The sequence below is a fragment of the Artibeus jamaicensis genome, unplaced genomic scaffold, assembly GCF_021234435.1.
Source record: "Artibeus jamaicensis isolate MK-2021 breed Jamaican fruit bat unplaced genomic scaffold, CSHL_Jam_final contig_414, whole genome shotgun sequence".
NCBI classification, from domain to species: Eukaryota; Metazoa; Chordata; class Mammalia; order Chiroptera; family Phyllostomidae; genus Artibeus; species Artibeus jamaicensis.
This window is the reverse complement of record NW_026521822.1, coordinates 4,303,801-4,323,905: the sequence shown is the minus strand read 5'-3', so window position 1 is coordinate 4,323,905 and position 20,105 is coordinate 4,303,801. Positions and strand designations below refer to the sequence as shown.

General features: G+C 34.6%; 1 protein-coding gene across 1 annotated transcript in view; it reads right to left on the bottom strand.

Annotated features, from left to right (window-relative positions):
• Positions 1 to 20,105, bottom strand: part of ENOX1 (ecto-NOX disulfide-thiol exchanger 1) — a 700,008-nt gene that overhangs the window by 520,963 nt on the left and 158,940 nt on the right. Inside the window, exon 3 of the mRNA XM_053665398.1 lies at positions 933 to 1,056. The gene's annotated coding sequence lies outside the window, so the exon portion shown is untranslated. The remainder of the gene's footprint in view (positions 1 to 932; positions 1,057 to 20,105) is intronic.

Here is a 20,105-nt window from a genome sequence, read left to right as displayed (position 1 = left end):
GAGAAATTGAAACCCTTAGGTACTGTTGGTGGGAATGTAACATAGTACAGCTGCTGAGCAAAACAGTAATGAGGCTCCTCAGAAATAGAACTGCCATACGCCCAAGCAATTCTACTTCTGGAGATATAGCCAAAAGAATTGAAATCAGGATATCAAAGAGATATCTGCACTTGCATTTTCACTGTAGCATTATTCACAGTATTCACAATGTAGGAACAACCTAAAAGTTCATCAGGGGAGGAATAAAGAAAATGTAGCACAAGCATGCACATACACACACACGCTTATCTATACAACAGAATATTATTTAGCCATAAAAAAGGAAACCCTGTCATCTGCTACAGTATGAATGAAACTTGAGGACATAATGTAAGTGAAATAAGCCAGTCACAGAAGGACAAATACCACATGATACCACTTATATGAGGTATTTAAAGTTGTAAACCCAAAGAAGCAGAAAGTAGGATGGTGGTTATCAGGGGTTGCAAGGAAGGGGAAATAAGAAGTTTCAATTGATTTAGAATTTGTTTTATAAGATGAATACGTGTTCTAGAGACCTGCTGTACAACATGTGTTTATAGTTAACAATACTACCCTGAACACTTAAATATGTTAAGAAAGTAAATAAATAGGTTATGTGGTTGTTTTCTTTTACCACAATAAAAAAAAAACATGAGTAGAGGCAGATAAAGGTGCAGAAATGGGGACATCTGTATTAGTGCCACTATTAAAAATAAAGGAGAAAAAACATGGATCCATCTCTCCCGGGAGGCAGAATATCAAAAGTAGGAGCAACAGAACATTTAGTGCTTTTCTTAGTTTACCCTATATCTGTTATTGGTGGAATATTGATTATTGGAAAAGCAGTGTCTTCGGAGCCCTCCACCCATTAACTTCACAGCATAATGAGTGCAACATTAGAGACTCCTTACCTTGGCACAAGAACTTAGAAATGCTGGTTGCAGTTGGCTCCTGATGATAATTCCCAGAAGAAGTCACAGGTAGGGGATGCTGCAGGCTAAAAGGGTTGTCACCACACACAGCATACCCTAAACCCTGAAATGGAAGCACCCACATCTGTGATCAGAGTTTAACAATTCAGAGCCTCTTTTCCTAAACTTCTAAATTCCCAAGAGAATGCCACATTTATTGCCTCACCTGTGCTTCTCATGACAGGCCAAATAAGAAAACAATCTGCCTATCAATGTACTCATAAACATTTCCCTAAGTAGTGGGTGAAAAAATAGTGTCTTTCTCAGTACTGGCACCCTTGTACTCACTCTCTCACTCTTACTTTGAAGCGCAGATCTGCTATCCTTAGCTGTGTTACTTGTTTCATGTAGTCTAAATCCGACACTTTTATTCCTGGCTATATAATCATCAGCTGCCCCTCTGAGCCACTAGACTGAAACAGTCCCCTACATGTAGAGGGCATGGAGGGACCTCCCCAGTTCCAACGAGGGGATGCTGGAGACAGGTTAGAATGCTGTGGAGTCTTGATATACAGAAGTATGGTCAGCAGGCTGGCTACGGGGGAGTCTCATGGGAGCTTGCTAAACATGTAGAATCCTAGACCCCACTGCAGAAATAATGAATAAGAACTCCCATTTTAACAATATACTTAGATGACTTGGATGTACCTAGAAGTTTGAGAATTCCTGATATAAAATCTAAATATATGAGTATTTTAAAGCTAGACTGTAGAATTGAAGGAGGAGGCAGGGAGAGGGTATTTTCAGGAGTAAATAAATAATATTATTCAAATATAAATATATATACATTTATATTTGAATAAAATAAAACGATCTTGTTTTAAAGAAAATAAATCATTTGTTCAACAAATATATATATATATATATATATATATATATGAGAGAAAAATCCAATTATTATTATATACAGGACCTTAAAACATCCATAAGCTTAACAGACTTCCAAAATAAGGCTTAAATACATATTCTTTCTTTGTATTTTAATAAATCTGTTTCCACAGATATCTTCAAGTTGTATTAGTAACAAGTACATGTGTTATCACTGCTTAATAATTTTGAGCAATAAGTCCCCTCCATAAAAAGAGGGAACAGGCATACATAAATGAAGCTTGTGTCTCAACAGGTGACTTTTGCATAAAGTGAAGAAAACAAGTGCCAGGGCCTCCCAATTCCATAAGCCCACTCCAAGGACCATAACTAACATTATACTCAAAATTGTGTATTTTCCCTTAAAACAACCTCAAAAATTATATAACTTTAAAACTCCATAAAACCTGGGACCATGCCTGAATTAGTGAATTATGCAAACTATTTTTAGGTGTGGAGTATTCAAGACTTTTTAGTTTCTCTCAATGTACTAGGAAATCATTAGCATTATATTACTACCATTCAATCTATAAATGAATATAACTTAAATAAAGGATGACTTAAAATAATTCTCACTTTTAGAAAAGAAGAACTCTTTGAAATAAGATTAATATTTTTCAATATGAATGTCATCAGTTATCACTGTTACACTTAACAAATCTATGATTCATTTACATTTCTCCCACCTCCCTTCCTCTTTTCCCCCCATTTTAACTTAAAAACCTGACTGGTGCTAGGGGAGGGAAGAAACTCACTGGAGGAAATACACAAAAATACTTTTCAGGGGTTTTTTTTACATTTGCTTTATTATTTTCTCCCAGTATTCAAAAATGATATATCTACCTGTATTTTTCTTTTTAGAAATACAAAAGGGAAAATAAAGAAAAAAAATCACACAGAAACCTAGATAAACTCTGCTGACATTTTCGTGATTAGTGTTTCAATCTATATAAATATAGATGTTTTTAAAAATGTGATTTTTGGTATATGTGAGTATGTGTGAATCTGTGTTAGTGTGAGAGAAACAGATCTGGAAATTGCTATTTTTGTCACAAAACTACTCATATAACTTTTTACACAAATAAAAGTAGCCCTGCCTCAGTATATCTGGCTACAACATATTCCATATATACCTTTATTAGTTAAACAAACTCTCACTTTTGGGCATTTAGTTTATATCTGATTTTTCATTTTTATAAATAAAGCTACTACATATATCATTATGGATGCTCCCTTGTACAATTTTCTCATTCTGTTCTTAGGATAAACAATTTCCTTTAATGCAAATTGTTGAATAAAATTGGCAACACAATGAACAGTCTGTCATTTGTAAATTTTCATTATATATAGTGTGAACAAAATAAAACTTTGTTTTTAAGAAGTCTTTGCCAATGTGATAGTCAAAAATCTTCTTTGTATGCTTGTTTTAAAAACCATTTTATTAGAGTCAAATATGCATAAAGTAGTATACAGCTTCATGCATATCACAAAGCAAGCACACACTTGTATCACCTGTGCTGCTACCCAAGATTCACATTAGCAGCATCATGGAAGCCCTTCATGTCTCTACCAGACATTACTCAATCCTTCCCTTTCGAAAACTAACCACTATACTGACATTTAACAGGATAGATTGGTTTTGTAAATAGCTTTGTTGGCTCAAAATTATACCCATGAGATTTATCAATGATACTCCTTGTATTGGTGATTTACTCATTTTTGTTGCTGTGCAGTAATTAATTATATGAATATCCTGCAATTTATTTTGCCACTCTCTTGGTCATAATCATTTTATCACTTAATATAGTTTATATATTTGAGTACTGCTGCTTTGGGCATACAAAAGGATAAGCTTTCATATGACTAAATCCACCATTGATTTTCCTTTATGATTATATCATTAGTGTTATGCTTTCAAAAGACTTTCCCTATCCCAAGACAATAAAACATTTACCTATATTTTATTCTACTTTTTACTTTTCACTTTTTACATTCATATCTTCATTTAAAATTTATTGGGATATAAGGGTTAGGTATCAATAGTTGTATGACTGTGTTCACCCTCCTCCAATGGCTAGACAGTTTTCCCAATATCTTTCATGAACTAACCCAACTTTTCCCCATACTGTCTTAAAAATCTTCCTTTATCATCTGCTAAATTCATATATATATGTATATGTATATATATTTACATATTACATATACACTTGAGTTTATTTATGGACATTCTTACTTGTGAAAACATGCAAATAAACTCTTCAATTGGTAATACAAGTACAAAGTACAAAATTCAAGACAAACAACAGTGTTTAAAGATAATGAGTAAGGCTTCTTCAATTCTGTAGGTTTATGTCCATTGCTAAATTTAAGAGGGCTTCTTGCCCTCTAGACATGCATCTCCTCTCCTCAGATTCAGACAAGGTTTCAAGTCATTTGTCTACCATCCCCAAAGTACTCTGTGCTTATAAAATGTACATATACACACTTGTATATATTAACATACCTTTAAAGTAACATACTGTGACACAATGCTAAAGTTTGCACTTTTATATAAGTCAATACATTTGTGTTATCTTGTCCTTTGTAATGTGTGCATTGCATCACTATACAAGTTTTTAGTGGCTACTCTAGGTAAAATACACATACACACACAATGTCTCACAGTCTCTTGGTGACATCATTTTACCAGTTCAAGTGAAACCTACTTACTTTTTTACCCTTTACCTTCCCTATTTAACATATAATTGCACTAAATATTCCTCTGCATTTATTAGCTACCTCAGTGTTATAACATACACTTCAACAATCAAATATAATTTAGAAAACTCAAGAGACAGACTACCTAATGTATTTACCCATAGTTTTGTTTACCATATTCATTTTTTGTTCCTGATTTCCGAGTCCCTTTTTTATTTTCTTTCTGTTCAGATAACTTCCTCAAACCACTTTTGTATGGCAGGTATGCTTAATACACAATTTTCTTAGTTTTTCTCTGATTCTGAGAAATCTTGATTTCCCCTACATTCCTGAAGGATATTTTCATTATATTTAGGATTATGAGTTCACAGTTCTTTTCTATCTGTGCTTGAAAAATGTTGTACCATTTCCTCTGGCTTTCATTTGTTTTTGATGAGAAATTTGTTTTTCTAATTGCTTTCCTCCTATAAGGTTTTGTTTTCTCTTATTGCTTTCAAGAAGTTTTCTGGAAAATAGTTTTCAAAAGTTTAATTAGTGTGGATTTCATTGTGTTTATTCTCTTTGGGGTTTTCTCAGACTCAATTCTGTAGGTTTATGTCCATTGCTAAATTTAAGAAGTTTCAGCCATATATATGTATTTGTATATGTATATATATTCTATTATAATTTCAAACATTTTCTCAGCACTACCTTTTACTATAAACCTACAACTCCCTTGAAGCTCTGCTCATTGTGGTTTTTGTTGTTGTTGTTGTTGTTGTTGTTATTGTTGTTATGGCTTTGATTTTTTATCATTTTACTTTTTCTCTGCTATTCACATTGAGGTAATATCCATTATTCTGTCTTCCAGTTCACTGATTCTTTACTCTGTCCCCTCCATTCTGCTGTAGTGCTTATCCACATCATTTTTATCTTAGTGTTTGTATTTTCAGTTCTGATATTCCCATATGGATCTTCTTTGTAATTTATATTTCCTTGCTGAGACTTTATATTTCTTTGCTTAGCTTTCTAAATTTTCATTTATTTCAAGAAGGTTTGTAGTTGCTTGGTGAAGCATTTTCATCATGGCTGCTTTAAAATTCTTAGGATAATTCTGACTGTCATTTCAATGTTGGTATTTACTTAGTATCCTTTTTATATAATCAAAGATTTTTCTGGATCTTGGTATGAAGACTGGTTTTCAACTGCAACCTGAAAATTCTTGTATTATGCTCTGAGACTCTGGATCTTATTTAAACCTTATGTTTTAATTGGCTTTCCCTGACACTGATCTGACAATATTACCAAGTGAAGGATTCCGGGCTCCTCACTTGGCCTCCCCTGACAACCTAAATGGGAGTTTCTTATGACTTCTAGGTGGGTTAGGGATTTGGACTCCCAATGTGGTCTCTTAAGACACCGAGCTGAGACTGGCTTCATTACCACTGGGCAATGGCAAAAGTCCTGAGTCTCCACAAGGTCTCTTCTGTTACAGTAGGAAGGGGAAGGAGTACCTATTTTTTTTCAGATAGAGGTAGAAGTCAAGATGCCCCAAGTGATCTCTAGTGATTGATATTGCAGCAAGCATGAGGAGAGGAGCAACTCATTACTAGCCAATGGGAATAAAAGTGCCAGCTCCCTACTTGGCGTCAGAATCTCCTCAGCAGGAATATTGATATAGTCTCTGGAAAGTAAAAGTCTAGACTTCCCACTCAGCTATTCCTGAAATGGCCTTTTTTCTTGATGTTTGGTGGAATGGATAAGTTACTCTATAAAAATATTCTATCTTTCTGTGCTATCTCGTATTTAATTTTCTGGGTGGAAAAAACGAAACTTTGTTGCATCCTTTTTTTCCTGCAGCCACTGGAATTTCCAGATTGCTGGCTTTTTCAGTATCAAATTTTGGATATGAGGCAAAAAGAAAATACTGGAACAGACAACTGGATCATTTTTCTGGTCCTGAGGTCCCTAAACAATATGCCTTTTTCTTTTCTTCACTTTTCAGAATCTTGTGCTTATTCTACATATAATGTCCAGGGCTTCTATTTGTACTTAGTGAAAGGAACGGGAAAAAAGTATATCTACTCCAATTATGTAGAAATGAAAGTCTACTATTTTAATTTATTAGATATTATTTAATTACCTTCCATAGATGTTATACCAATTTACAATTCCATGCAGTTGATATTGCTTATGCTATTGGTTTTCATTGAAGACATTGCTCTTCGATATCTTTTTTTGCCCTCACTTCTAATTTTCCAAGGTTACAGATGTTCCATGTCTGCTGTTTTAGAGTAAACTTAGATTTCCTATAAGAAATTTTTATTGGGTAGAAAAGAACTCATGACTGCCATTCAGAAGTAAGTGTTCAGTAGATGCTCTCCTTTTCTCATTTACCTGCCTCCCACCCAGTCCCTGCTTATCTAATTTGAAAGCTGTTAATGGGCTCTTCTAAACCTCCTCCACCTACAGAAATAAACACTACACAGAGTCCTGAGAAGGGAAAATTTATTCCAATTCCTGGCATCCTCTTCTAATTAACTTTAAATCAGACTATATTTGACAAAACTTCCGTGACATTGGTAGTATTCTTTAGTCTCACCATCCCCCCTTCCACCATGTGTGCTTCTTATTGTTTGTTTTAGTCAGCATTTTGTAGAGTATATGTATGTGAATTTTTATCTTTCATAGAAGTTTTATGTGGATACTTTTATAAGTAGTTTCTTTTAAACAGAGGCAGACAGTCCCAAAATATGTGAGAAAATTAAGCATAAGCAACAGCAATTTTGTCAGGTTAAGTATCCATATTTACTTAGTCCTCACACTTGATAAATACCATGTCTTTATTTCCTAGACATTTTAGCCTAATAGGCTTTAAATACTACTTTGAACACCGTAATATTCCAAAAAGAACAAGACAGCAATTAAATGTGAAATCCATCATTTAAGTAGAAATACAATGAAACAGACTCCCTCAGGTAAGCTTATTGACATTAATACACAGTCATCAAAATGAGTTTTGCTTGTTTTTTTCTTTTTTTAAAAATTTTATTTATTTATCTTTAGAGGGGAAGGGGGGAAGGAGAGAGGAAGAGAAACATCAATGTGTGGTTGCCTTTCGTGCATCCCCTGCAGGGAACTGACCTGCAGGGAACTGGCCTGCAACCCAGGCATGTGCCCTGTCTGGGAATCGAACTGCGATCGTGTGGTTCGCAGGCCCGTGCTCAATCCACTGAGCTACACCAGCCAGGGCTGCTTGTTTTTTTAATAGAAAAACTGAAGCTTCTGCTTCTCTCTACAAAGAATCACACATATATATATATGAAATAAAAGAATTACTTCTGAGATTCAATGTAGTGTATAAAAATGTATGTGTGTGTATACACACACACACACACACACACTTCTTATGTTTTCTCACAGTAGATTATTTGTTGGGAGAAAGAAATACATTAAAATATAAATCTTCATAATACCATCTAACTATAAAAAACTTATTTTTTTCTAAAATGGGCTCATACTATAAATGCCATTTTGAACCCTGCTTTATTCACTTAACATAATAATGTTTCCCATTTTATTAAAAGGTCTTTAAAAATACAAGTCTTAAATGGCTATAATAATATTCTACCTTATGAAAGTACCATATTTATTTAAACATTCTTTTAATTGAATATGTTTCTATTTTTTTCATTTTTCATAATGCCTCAATATATATCCTTTTACATAATTTTAAAATTTATTTCTCTTAGGGTATACTGTTAGCACTTGCATTAGTGAATTGCAGTTAATGGCAGCACATGGCTCCTTCAAAGAGCAGGAAGTACTGTGATCCACTACTGTGGATCAGAGCCAAGTTCACTCTTGGCCACCTCACTGAAAAGAGACTGCAAATTCTGCATCTTCTGGCAACATACTGTTAGGGTTCTCTTCAGAGTACATCTTTCCTTTGCATTAGGGGGGCCAGGCAAGCCTGGGGCTCCTCCTCCGGCTTACACAAACACATATTTGCTTCCTCTTCTCCTTGGAAAAGCTGCTGTGAACCAGGGAAAACTGAGTCATGTGTGTGTTTCCTCTGGTTTGTACCCTACCTCTTTTCACCACTAACATGTTCATATTAAGGACAAAGATGAAGGTGTGAGTCAGCAGGAAAGTATGAAACTTTTTTTTTGCAGAAAACCTTAACTGATTAATATATTTCAGGACAAATAAGAGTTTCCATGCTACAAGGAAACAGTGTCTTTAAAACAAACAATCAGCAACACAATATCTATATATGTTACCTTTTAATACCTTTTCTTTTTATTTGGCTAAAATTTGAAACTACGTAGTTTCATCACACTATATGATTGTAATGCTATACCTCAGATCATAGTTTGGTGCACATAAGCCTTTGTGAATCTATTTTCTTTTCCTTAATAGATCTTGAAGTTACTTAATTGTAAAAATGTACCTTGTCATATACTATCTTTTAATATTGTACTGTTTAAAACAGGGATGTTTTCCATTACTGTCAAGATGAACAACAGTATTATTACACAAAATAAGTACTGATCTGTAAACCTACTTTGAAACACCCAATTTCCACCAGCTTTTTGTTCTTCTTGGAGCAGCCTTAGTAGGAAAGAATTTACATTTTACTTATTCATGTTCTTCATTCACTTTTCTATTGAGGTGTTAGGTTATTTTTTTATGGATTTAAGAAAGTCCTTTAAATATTGATGAAATTAACCCATGTCTATCATATTTGTGGTGAATATTGCTCTCAGTTTTCATTGCCAATGACTTTTATTTGGTGTATTTCTTTTTTTACCATTAAAATGTTTAAATTTAATATATTAAAATATGCATTTTACTGTAGCATTTGTTTTAGTATACCTGCTCAAGTCCAGAACCATATATACATATATATACATATATATATGCTATACTTTTTTCCTCTAGTTTTGTTATAATTTTGCTATTTCATTATGATTTCAATTTCTTTTATTATGATTTAAAAAATTTAGTAAAATCATCATTGAGAAATGATTTAATTCTTCACTGATTTTGGTTTCATTCTATTATATTCTAGACAATTTCATTTACTGAGTTTTTTTATAGCCATTCTCATTGTACCGTCATGTTGTCTGTTGATTTGTAGACTGATTACTGGGGTGCATCAGCTTTTTAATATCTTATAAAATAAATTATTTCTTTCACTATCATTCACTTTTTCTTTTCCTCAAAATTTTACTAACTCACCCATTTATTCTTCTAAATAAATTTTAGAGTCAATAATTCAAGTTTAAAAATGAAAATTATCAGATTTTAAAGATAAGATTTAAATTTCATGTTTATTAAAGATGCTTATGACAGTAAAACACATAAAAAGACATTCAATTTCACTGCTAATCATAGCTTTGCAGGTTATCTGTCACCTGCAAGTAAGTAAAAATTTTCAAGTTTGATAATCTCCATTGGTGGCCTAAATATTGGATAAATGGACATTTTCATTAGCCCATTTATGAGAAAAGAAATTGGTAGCTGTTTTAGAGGGAATTTGTCAGTATCTATCAAAATGCAAAATGTGTGGACCATCTGATCCAATAATTCCCCTTCCAGGATTCTACCCCACAGATGTTCTTACACATGTACACAAAAACAAGGAGTAGTTCATTGTAGCATTATTTATAAAAACCCCATATTGGAGTCCACATAAATGTCCACTTGTAGGGGTTTGGTAATATAAACTATTGAGTAACCATACAATGGGATATTATTATACAGCTACTAAAAAAACAGTAAATATATACATGTAACAATATGAAACAAAATCTCTAACATATATTTTTAAATGAAAAGACACTTCAGAATGATGTGACCCAAATTCTGCAATTTATATTTTAAAATATCTATCTTTGTGTGTGTAAGTAGTGTGTATATGTATGAAATTATTTTAAAGGACAAACACTAAAAGCATAGTGGGGTAGTGTGATTAGAGAGCATAATCTCTAATCATAATTATAATCTAAGTATTTTTATATTATTTTACTTATCCCCTACAAGCTTGTGTTCATGTACAACTTGTATATTCTAAATTAAAAAATTTAAAACAACACCTACTCACTATTAACATTACCATTTCCTAAACTGCCATTTGAACATCTTTGTGTTTATTTATTTGAGAACTGGGGGAAAGTTATCTATACTTAGAATCAGCCAACAGACAATATCTGACTCCTGGCTGGCAACACCTCATGTGTGGTAGTTTCTGAATAATCCCCTTCTCAGTTCTACTCTATGGTGCAGGTTGGTCTGGAAACTTTTAGTGTTTAGTTAGCATTTATCCTGGACCACTTCAAGTGACTGTGTAAGATTTTTTCCTTGTCATTGCATTTTTCTCAATCTCAAAACCCTATCAAAAAAATAGTACAAGAAAAGCCATAATCTAGCATTCAATGCTAGCTAGACAAGCTCTTCTTGCCTCTACTCACACAGTCTGGCAGTGTGTTTCGACTGAGTCGTGGGAGTGGGGTACTTACCACCAGAGATGGATTTTATTCTTTACCTTGAGCATGAAACAAGAAGAGTAAATTTCTGCAAGTTGCAGTCTATGAAGATGTGTAAAATGTTGGTATAGAAGAGAAGATCAACTACGGAATTTCGTATCAAAAAAGCACATGGCCCACAGGAGATAGTTGCTCAGGCCTTTTCACTGGTACATAAATCCAATGTTAATCAATGATTTTTTATTCTCAATTCAGCTGCATCAGCCTCATAATCCAAAGAAATTCCTGCAGGAATCCTGCTAAAGGCTATCAGTCTTATTTTCTACCAAGGCTATATTTGCTTGTTTTATGCTCTTTCACCAGTAGTATTTAAGTGGAAAGTTGGGAGAGGCTGCATCAGGGCCTATCAGCAACATGACACCATAAACATAATTTTTGTAAATAAAAACAAAGTCCAAAACTAATGTAACAATGCTAATGGGCCAAAGAGGCCATTAACAGAAAAAGTATATGTGGGCAAATACAGTTCTTAGAACACTTTTCTATACAATGGTAGCTATGCCTGCCACGTACTAATCAAACATGGTGGTTCTCCGGGGTGTTAGTTCTCCCAAGGCCCAAATAAACATTTACTGTATATGTGTACAGAGAACAGGAAAATATTTCTGTGGTAGTTTCTATGAAGATCAGAAGCAAGGGAGAGAAAGGAATAAAGAAAAGAACTGAGGAAAAAGAGAGGGTGAATTCTGAGTGGGAATAAAGGCAGATAGTGGGGGATAAATAAGGGTTAATACCTGTGATGTGATGAAAGAGGTTAGAACCAAAGAAGGGGTGTAAAATAAAAACTCTAAATTACCAGTGGAAAATGGAAAACACATTCAGTTTAATTTCTTTTGGACTTAAAACTGGGATTTAGTACCACCAGAAAATAGTAGGTAAGCATGAAAGCAGAGGCGATTTTTCACAGTTACCATTTCCATTGATAAGCATTTCTTTGTTTGAACAAATGACTCTTATTAAATTAAAAAAACAAAGTTGCAATTGAATTAACAGCTCAGTTTCCAGTGACTTCCCTTTAAAGAAACTTAGGAAAAAAACATAATATGAAGAGAATGAATATATGAGTTTTTTGCCTTTCGATAGAGATAAATGTGTTAGAAGGATATCTTCTACTCTTTAAATGTAGAAATATATGTTCAGTTCATATATTTCCTATAATTTCTATATGTGAGAAGTGACAAACAGTACTTAAAATTATCTAATAGTGGGAAAACATGATATATATCATGATTTTGTTGGGTCTTGTCAGCTACTCATAGCAAGATAAGACAGCAAAGAAGAGGCCAGCACTTGTACTAGACTTGTAGTTGGAGCAAGTGTGCATACATGTGTGTGCTGAGCAAAGCATAATGCTCAGTTTGATCTCAATTCAGGGTAAAAGAAAACTAGAGAGTTCTAGGACCCATGATAATATGCAGGAATTGTGCCAGGAGTCCTTGGAAGCTCTCCTGTAACAGTCAGCAGACAGTTATCAGTCAGTGGGGAAGCAGCAGGGCCCTATCACCAGGCTAGACATCTGGGATACCACAGTCCAGGTACAGCCACAAGTTCAGCCAGTGGAATTAGGTTTGGCCTCATTTTCAGAATGAAGACCAACTGATTGAATAAGAAGAGAGTTATGATATGAACAACCTTCAAGCTGCCTAAGATTTGGGAAGTCAGGCTCAGCAGTTTTACTGTTACTAAGGTACATCAGGAAGGGTTAATATAAAATGGGCAATCCTGACAATGGGTCATAAGCACTGGGTACTGTGCCCAGGGTCATGCAAGTAATAGTGACACACAAAAACAGTATAAAAGGCTCTCTCTCCTATTATCAGTAGTGGCACAACATCACATCCAAATCCAAAACACAGAATTTTCCCAAAGGTGAAATTTTACATTTATAGTCTGTGGTTAACAATTCTTCCACAGAATTCTGGGAAGATGACACCAGGGAAGCAGGCAGGTCATCCAGCATCTACCTAGGGTCCAATGTAAGTTCCTATTTAATTTTGGGTATCATCACTTAATCTTTCTGGGCCTCAGTTTTCTCATCCCAAACCACTCTATGGCCACCACTGAAAATTCCTCAAGACCATGATTTTGTTTTATTATGAGACTCTTGTTATAAATATTCTCTTAGTAAACAGTATCCCACATTGTGACATTTGTACTTATTCAATAAATCTAGAGGGGACAGTCACACTCAAAAATGGATGTTCAGAACACTGCAGCTTCCTTAACCAAAGTCCTTTGCAAAGTAGACATGGTAACAAGCATACCAAAACTTTGGGTGGCAGAAAGCCAAGGCAACAAGTCAGGAAGAAATAGAGCTAAGGGGGGAGGGAGATCAGTCACTGAAGAAATATTAGGATGCAGTAATCAATTACTAGGAAAGAAGCTAAAGCTTAAAAAATATACCAAGCAAAGCAAATAAATCAAGCAAGCAAGTGGATATTCTATGCTACTTGGAGCACTGAGGAAAACAGAACAGTGAATGAAAGGTTTAGGTCCTAAGTCATGCCATAGCTAATTTGAGAACAAGGCTTGAGTTCCTCTGTGTAAAATAAGGAGTTAGAATTGTTGGGATGACATTTGAGAATAAATGAACTTTGTGTGAGACAAACGGAGCAGAGCCACATGCTGTATGGGTTGTATTTTATGGAGAACACCATTTTCTGAAGGTGCTGCTTGGAGCACTGCTGCATAAAGCCCAGTGACTCAGCTCGTACCTCCTCATCTTTCATAGAATTTCAACCTTGGCATAACACTGCATTAAATTCATTCAAAATCAACTTCCAAAAAATTAATTAATTAATTAACTAGAGAATGGAGAAGGACATTGATGTGAGAGAAAAACTACAATCGGTTCCCTCTCACGTGGGACTGGGGGACAGAACCTGCAACCCAGGCATGCATCCTGAAGGGGAATTGAACTGGTGACCTTTTGCTTTGCAGGATGATGCCCAACCAGATGAAACATGCAGGCCAGGGCTCAAGAGTTTAAAATACCGCACACAAGGATTTGTTTTAGTAATCTACTAAATCTTCACAAAGTTTTTTTATATAAAAAAGAAAAAAATCAGGGTTAAATTATTTAAAGAGAACAATCTACCACAGTTGATACAGAAAGTTAAGGAGGATACTACAAATTACTCATCCCTAAAGAAGGAAAATAATCAATGGCATATCCACAATGCTTCATCCCCTGAAGCTTACCAGTCACCAGACATCAGTCAAAGGCCAGGCCTCCCCAAAGCCCTTCCTATTCTCAAATACTGATACAGCAAGAAGCAAATCAGAGCATGTATAGATTCATTTTTTCTGCCCTCAGCAGGCAGTTACCACATTTGAATTCAAGTCCATTAAGAACAACACCTAGTGAGTGCTCAATGAGTATCTCTGCTGTACCCTATGGAGATTTCATTGTAGGGTTTTTTTAAAGACTTTATTTATTTGTTTTCAGAGAGAGGGTAAGGGAAGAAGGAACAAAGGAAGAGAAATATCAGTGTGAAAGAGAAACATCAATCAGTTGCCTCTCATACGCACCCCAACTAGGGACCAAACCTGCAACCCAGGCATGTGATCTGACTGGACTGAACAGGCAAACTTTCATGTGCAAGACAACTCCCAGCCAGCCAAGCCACACTGGTCAGGGCACCTACCAAGATCTTTGAAACACTCTTTTATCTCTTGTTTCCTCCTAACATTTACAGCATAATAAGCCTCTAACAGTTCCTCAACAAGGAAATCTGAAAATGGCAGGCTTGTTTCACCTTAATCCTGCCAGGATTTCACAAGGTTGAGAACATGTTTTTATTTTGAAATCCATCATTACAACACCATCCTTATATGGCAAATAGAAACCCCCCAATCATAATTCTCTGCTGAGAGTCATCAGAGAAAGCCAAAGAAAAAGCAGGGAGAGGGGTCAAAGAGCAACTCTTGAACTTACAGAATTATAGACCACTGTGTTCAACTCATAATATCAGAGGTTGCTTTATGCAACAAGGGTATATAGACTAGGAGATTTTTTATCACCATTATTCATTCTAAAAAACAGGACTACATTGGCTTTCTGGATGGCCAGAAAATAATAGTACATCTTGTAAATATAGGTTGGTTATATCAGGGAAGGAGGTAGGAATTAATTTCATCCTATCACATAATTTCAAGTTATTTCCCATGAGATTTCACACTGGGCCACAGCACTGGAAGTCATTATTTCCACATTTAGTAGAAACAGTATCTCAGCCTAAGTGGTGCATTGTGTCCTCTCAGAGAGACCTCACCCAGGCAAACAGAATTAACTCACACTACCATCCTAAGTGTCTAGGGTCTCTGAATTAGGGAATTCAGAGAAAGTTTCTTTAAATGCTCTGCACTTTAGCAAGACTGTAACAAGGAACTGACTTCTAACCTAATAAATTTTTTTTGCCAACTAAACCAAAAAGTTTAAATCTGTGCAGTACATAAGCGATAACACAACCAAATGACTATTTCTTTTACCAGCAGCATTGCTTAGCTAGGTCTTTCTTAAATTATGGTTATGTATTTTATTGTCCAAGAATGTTTCACAGTCTGTTAAAATATAGTTTATATATATGACAAAATGTGTTCTCACATATTTTATATATGTGTATGTTTATGTGTGTATAATATGTTTATATGTGTTTATAAATATGTGGATATGTGTGTGCAGGCTCATGTAAATTTAGACTATGATGAAACAACAATTAATAATGGATGCTACACATTTCATGTGTGTTATATGTGTCCACTGAATTAGAAACCACTGCTGATGATTGGCATTTTGTGATTAATGCATCCAGGTTTCCAGTTTAGCACATAACTCTCTATTAATTTGAATTTTGAGTTTGTTTTTGTTGTCGTTCTAGAAGTATTAATATCTCTTTAGGAATTATAAACAGCACAAAGTTGGCATGAACATTAACACAACTCCAAAAAATGTAACATATACAAACTCTTGCACAAAGAGAAAAAAATTGAGAAATTAGGTAAAATTAGTTGATGAGAACAAACTGGCTATTATATCAATATGTTAAGAACCCAATATTTCCCTAAGAATATTTGCACTAAAGACACACTGACACTGCTCTTATATCACTATCACCTGATTGACTCATGCTTATTAACTGAACTGAACTGAAAATAATATTGATTGGGGCACTATGAGTTAGGAGCAAGTAGCTAACCTTGGGGGTTGACTACAGCACCCTCCCAGAATATATTCTATCAGGTAGGTAGATCAGGAATCTGACCCAACATGGTTTTTGTTTTTATGTTTTCAAAAATTCTTTCATATCTATAAGTGATCATTTGGAAGTTTTTCAATGCTGTTTTAAATAAATGAAAATCTTTATTGTCATTCTTGATATTATTATATAAAAAGAAGTATTTGGACAGTGTTACAAAATTAATTGTAAAATAGTTCCCCAAAATTATTACATTCAAAGTAGAGTATATACCTCTAAAAGGAGCATCTATTTTTATCTCTACTTAAAACTGTATAATATGTTATTCCCTATTTAAAATTTCATATTTATAGTGAAAAATATTAAAATTTCAGGTTCATCATAATCATATCTATTTTCATAGCTCCTCAATTCCAAGATACATGCTTTTTCACATTTTAACATTTGTGAAAATGAGATACATCATAAAATAATATCTATGTTAAGTGTGAGTATACTCTTTTTTAAATTCTAAAATACTATTATTGCATCTAGCAATCCGTAGCATATACGATATAAGAAAATACACAATTTTTAAATTGTTTTTCTGTTTACCAGGCTCTGCTAGATGCTTAATATAACAGTACTTCTAAAACACAGAAATCCCTAGAAGTACTTGGATACTCCCATGGATTGACTGCCTTACTACCCAGAGTCAATCTCCTTTTTGTCTAAAAGAGAAGAAAAAGGTTGGCACCAACAGTCATTAAAAAAAAGTAGAATACTTGCTTCTCCAGGTCCCTCTTCATCAGGCAGGCCAGTAGTTCCAAGAAAGTTGGAATTTAAATGATAAAGAGAGGACACTTGGCTGATGTGATCCCTTTTCCTCCCATCTTCCTGTCTTGCCCTTTAAGGATACCGGTACCAAGGATCAGAAAGGTTAAAATAAATAACTCCTCCAAACAGTACAGTTAGTAAGTGTCAGAGCCATAGGCAAATTTGCCAATTGGCCAATTCAATAAGAACCAATTTATTTAGTGCTAAAATGTTACTTGAGTAATATGTATCAACTAACTCAAATTTCATTAATGCAATTCTTTATATAACTAGCAAAATATAAAAACAGCACCCTCAAGAAGAAAAAAGACTATCCCATTCCCCAACAATTCACTCACCAATACAAATAAAATCTTCCCAGAATCATCTGTCCATCTTGTTGGAGTAATGGCAGTTACTGCCTACTAAAATTCTGAAATCAAATGAGTATGGCTCATGCTCTTTGACTGAAGCAAGATACTTTATTATCTAAGATATAAGTCTTCTAATATGCCTTCCAATCACTTGTTTGATTTAGAAAATACACAGTCTATAGTAAAATCAAGAAAAAGGAAATATAGAAAAACTTTCATTGTTTTTATCCCCAGAACATCAATCTTGCTTTGGCCAGAGAAAGTAAATAAATTAATGAATCTGTAAATATATTATATTTTATTACTGCAAATTATTTATTCTGTGCCTCCATTAAATAAATGTTGAAGAAATATTTAAAGAACATATATTTGGTGGGATTAGGAGCCCTCACATTCACAGGACCAGATCTCAGCAGAACCAGAACTCAAATCTCAGGTCTACCTTTCTCCAAATCTGGCTTTAGGACTTCAGAAATCCTTAGTCCAAGAAGGGTGACTGAGTAACTCCATAGCTGATAAGAAATAAGAACTAAATCCAGCCCCCAGAGCTTTGTTGAAATATGCTGATCACTTGCTCTAAATAAAATGCCATCCCAGAAGTGACATACAAAAGAATGAGACATAATCTTGCCCTCAAGGCTCCTGAGTCCCTGTGACCAACTGTATGGCTTAAATTAATACGGCTGAAATCAGAGATGCTATCAATAATATAATTTTTTAAAAAGTCTTATGTGCCTCTTAAGGTATCTCAAATTAGAGAGAAATTTTGATTTGACAAAATCCTAAAATACAAATAATCACAATAAAAACAGACAAGAATAATAATAGTTGCGATGGTAACATTTATGATTGAGTATTTACTATGTACTAGGTACTATTTTTAAAAAATTTTAAAGATTTTATTTATTTATTTTTTGGGAGATGGGGAGAAAAGAAGACCAACTGAGCCATGTTGGTCAGTGCTTTCTAAATATTTATTTATTTATTTATTTATTTATTTATTTATTTATTTATTTATTTATCTTTAGAGGGGAAGGGAAGGGGAGAGGGAAACATCAATGTATGGTTGCCTCTAGTGTGTCCCCTGCTGGGAACTAGCCTGCAGGGAACTGGCTTGCAACCCAGGCATGTGCCCTGACTGGGAATTGAACCACTATCCTCTGGTTCGCAGACCTGCACTCAATCCACTGAGCTACACCAGCCAGGGCAGGTCGGTGCTTTCTAAATTTTTAAGCACAAAAGGAGCATTAGAGGATATTATTATCCAGATTTTACAGATGAATAAACAAAAAAGCTTAAGAGAATTATTTAACTTGCCCGAATTAACACAAGCTAATAATCATTTTAATTTCAAAAGATTCTGTCACTATTTTATAAATAGTTTTTTTAAAAGGAGTAACCCCCCCACCATATACACACACAGAGTTTTATTTGTTTCTATAGGTTTGCTTTAAATATCCTAAAATTTAATCAATATCATAAAGGAAAGCCAGGAGCTGACAGATATGCTATTTGCTATTTCTTGTAAATAAGTAACTCAGTAAGGTAAAGAATAGGAAGAGTTTAAACAAAAGTTTCCAATACTTTATGCTTTTTAAAATTTTTTAAATATATTTTATTAATTATGCCATTACAGTTATTCTATTTCCCCCTTCATTCCCCTCCACCCAGCACACCCCTCCCCCACCATTCCCCCCTTTTAGTTTATGACCATGTGTCTCCAGTTCTTTAGATTCTAGATTTCCCTTACTTTTCTTGCCCTCCCCCTATCTATTTTCTACCTACCATCTATGCTACTTATTTTCTGTACCTTCTCCCCCTTTCTCCTTCTCCCACTCCCCTGTTGCTAATCCTCCATGAGATCTTCATTCCTATGATTCTGCTCCTGATCTAGCTGTCCTCTTAGTTTGCTTTTGTTTTAGGTGTGGTTCTTAATAACTGAGTTTGCTGTCCTTTCACTGTTCATCTTTTTTATCTTCTTTTTCTTAGGTAAGTCCCTTTAACATTTCATATAATAAGGGCTTGGTGATGTTGAACTTCTTGAATTTGATCTTATCCGAGAAGCACTTTATCTGTCCTTCCATTCTAAATGAAAGCTTTGCTGGATAGTGCAATCTTGGTTGTAGGTCTTTGGATTTCATGACTTGGAATACTTCTTTCCAGCCCCTTTTTGCCTGTAAGGTCTCTTTGGAGAAGTCAGCTGATAGTCTGATGGGAACTACTTTGTAGGTGACTGTCCCCTTTCTCTTGCTGCTTCTAGGATTCTCTCCTTCATTTTCATCTTGGCTAATGTAATGATGATGTGCCTTGGTGTGTTCTTCCTTGGGTCCAACTTCTTTGGGGCTATCTGAGCTTCCTGGATTTCCTGGAAGTCTATTTCCTTTGCCAGATTGGGGAAGTTCTCCTTTATGATTTGTTCAAATAAGTTTTCCACTCCTGGCTGTTCCTCTTCCCCTTCTGGTACCTCTATAATTCAGACATTGAAATGTTTAAAGATGTCCTGAAGGTTCCTAAGCCTCTCCTCATTTTTTTAACTCTTGTTTCTTCATCTTTTTCTGTTTGGTCATTTTTTTCCTCCTTCTGGGCCACTCCTTTGATTTGAGTCCCAGTTTCCTTTCCATTACTACTGGTTTCCTGTGTATTTCCATTCAT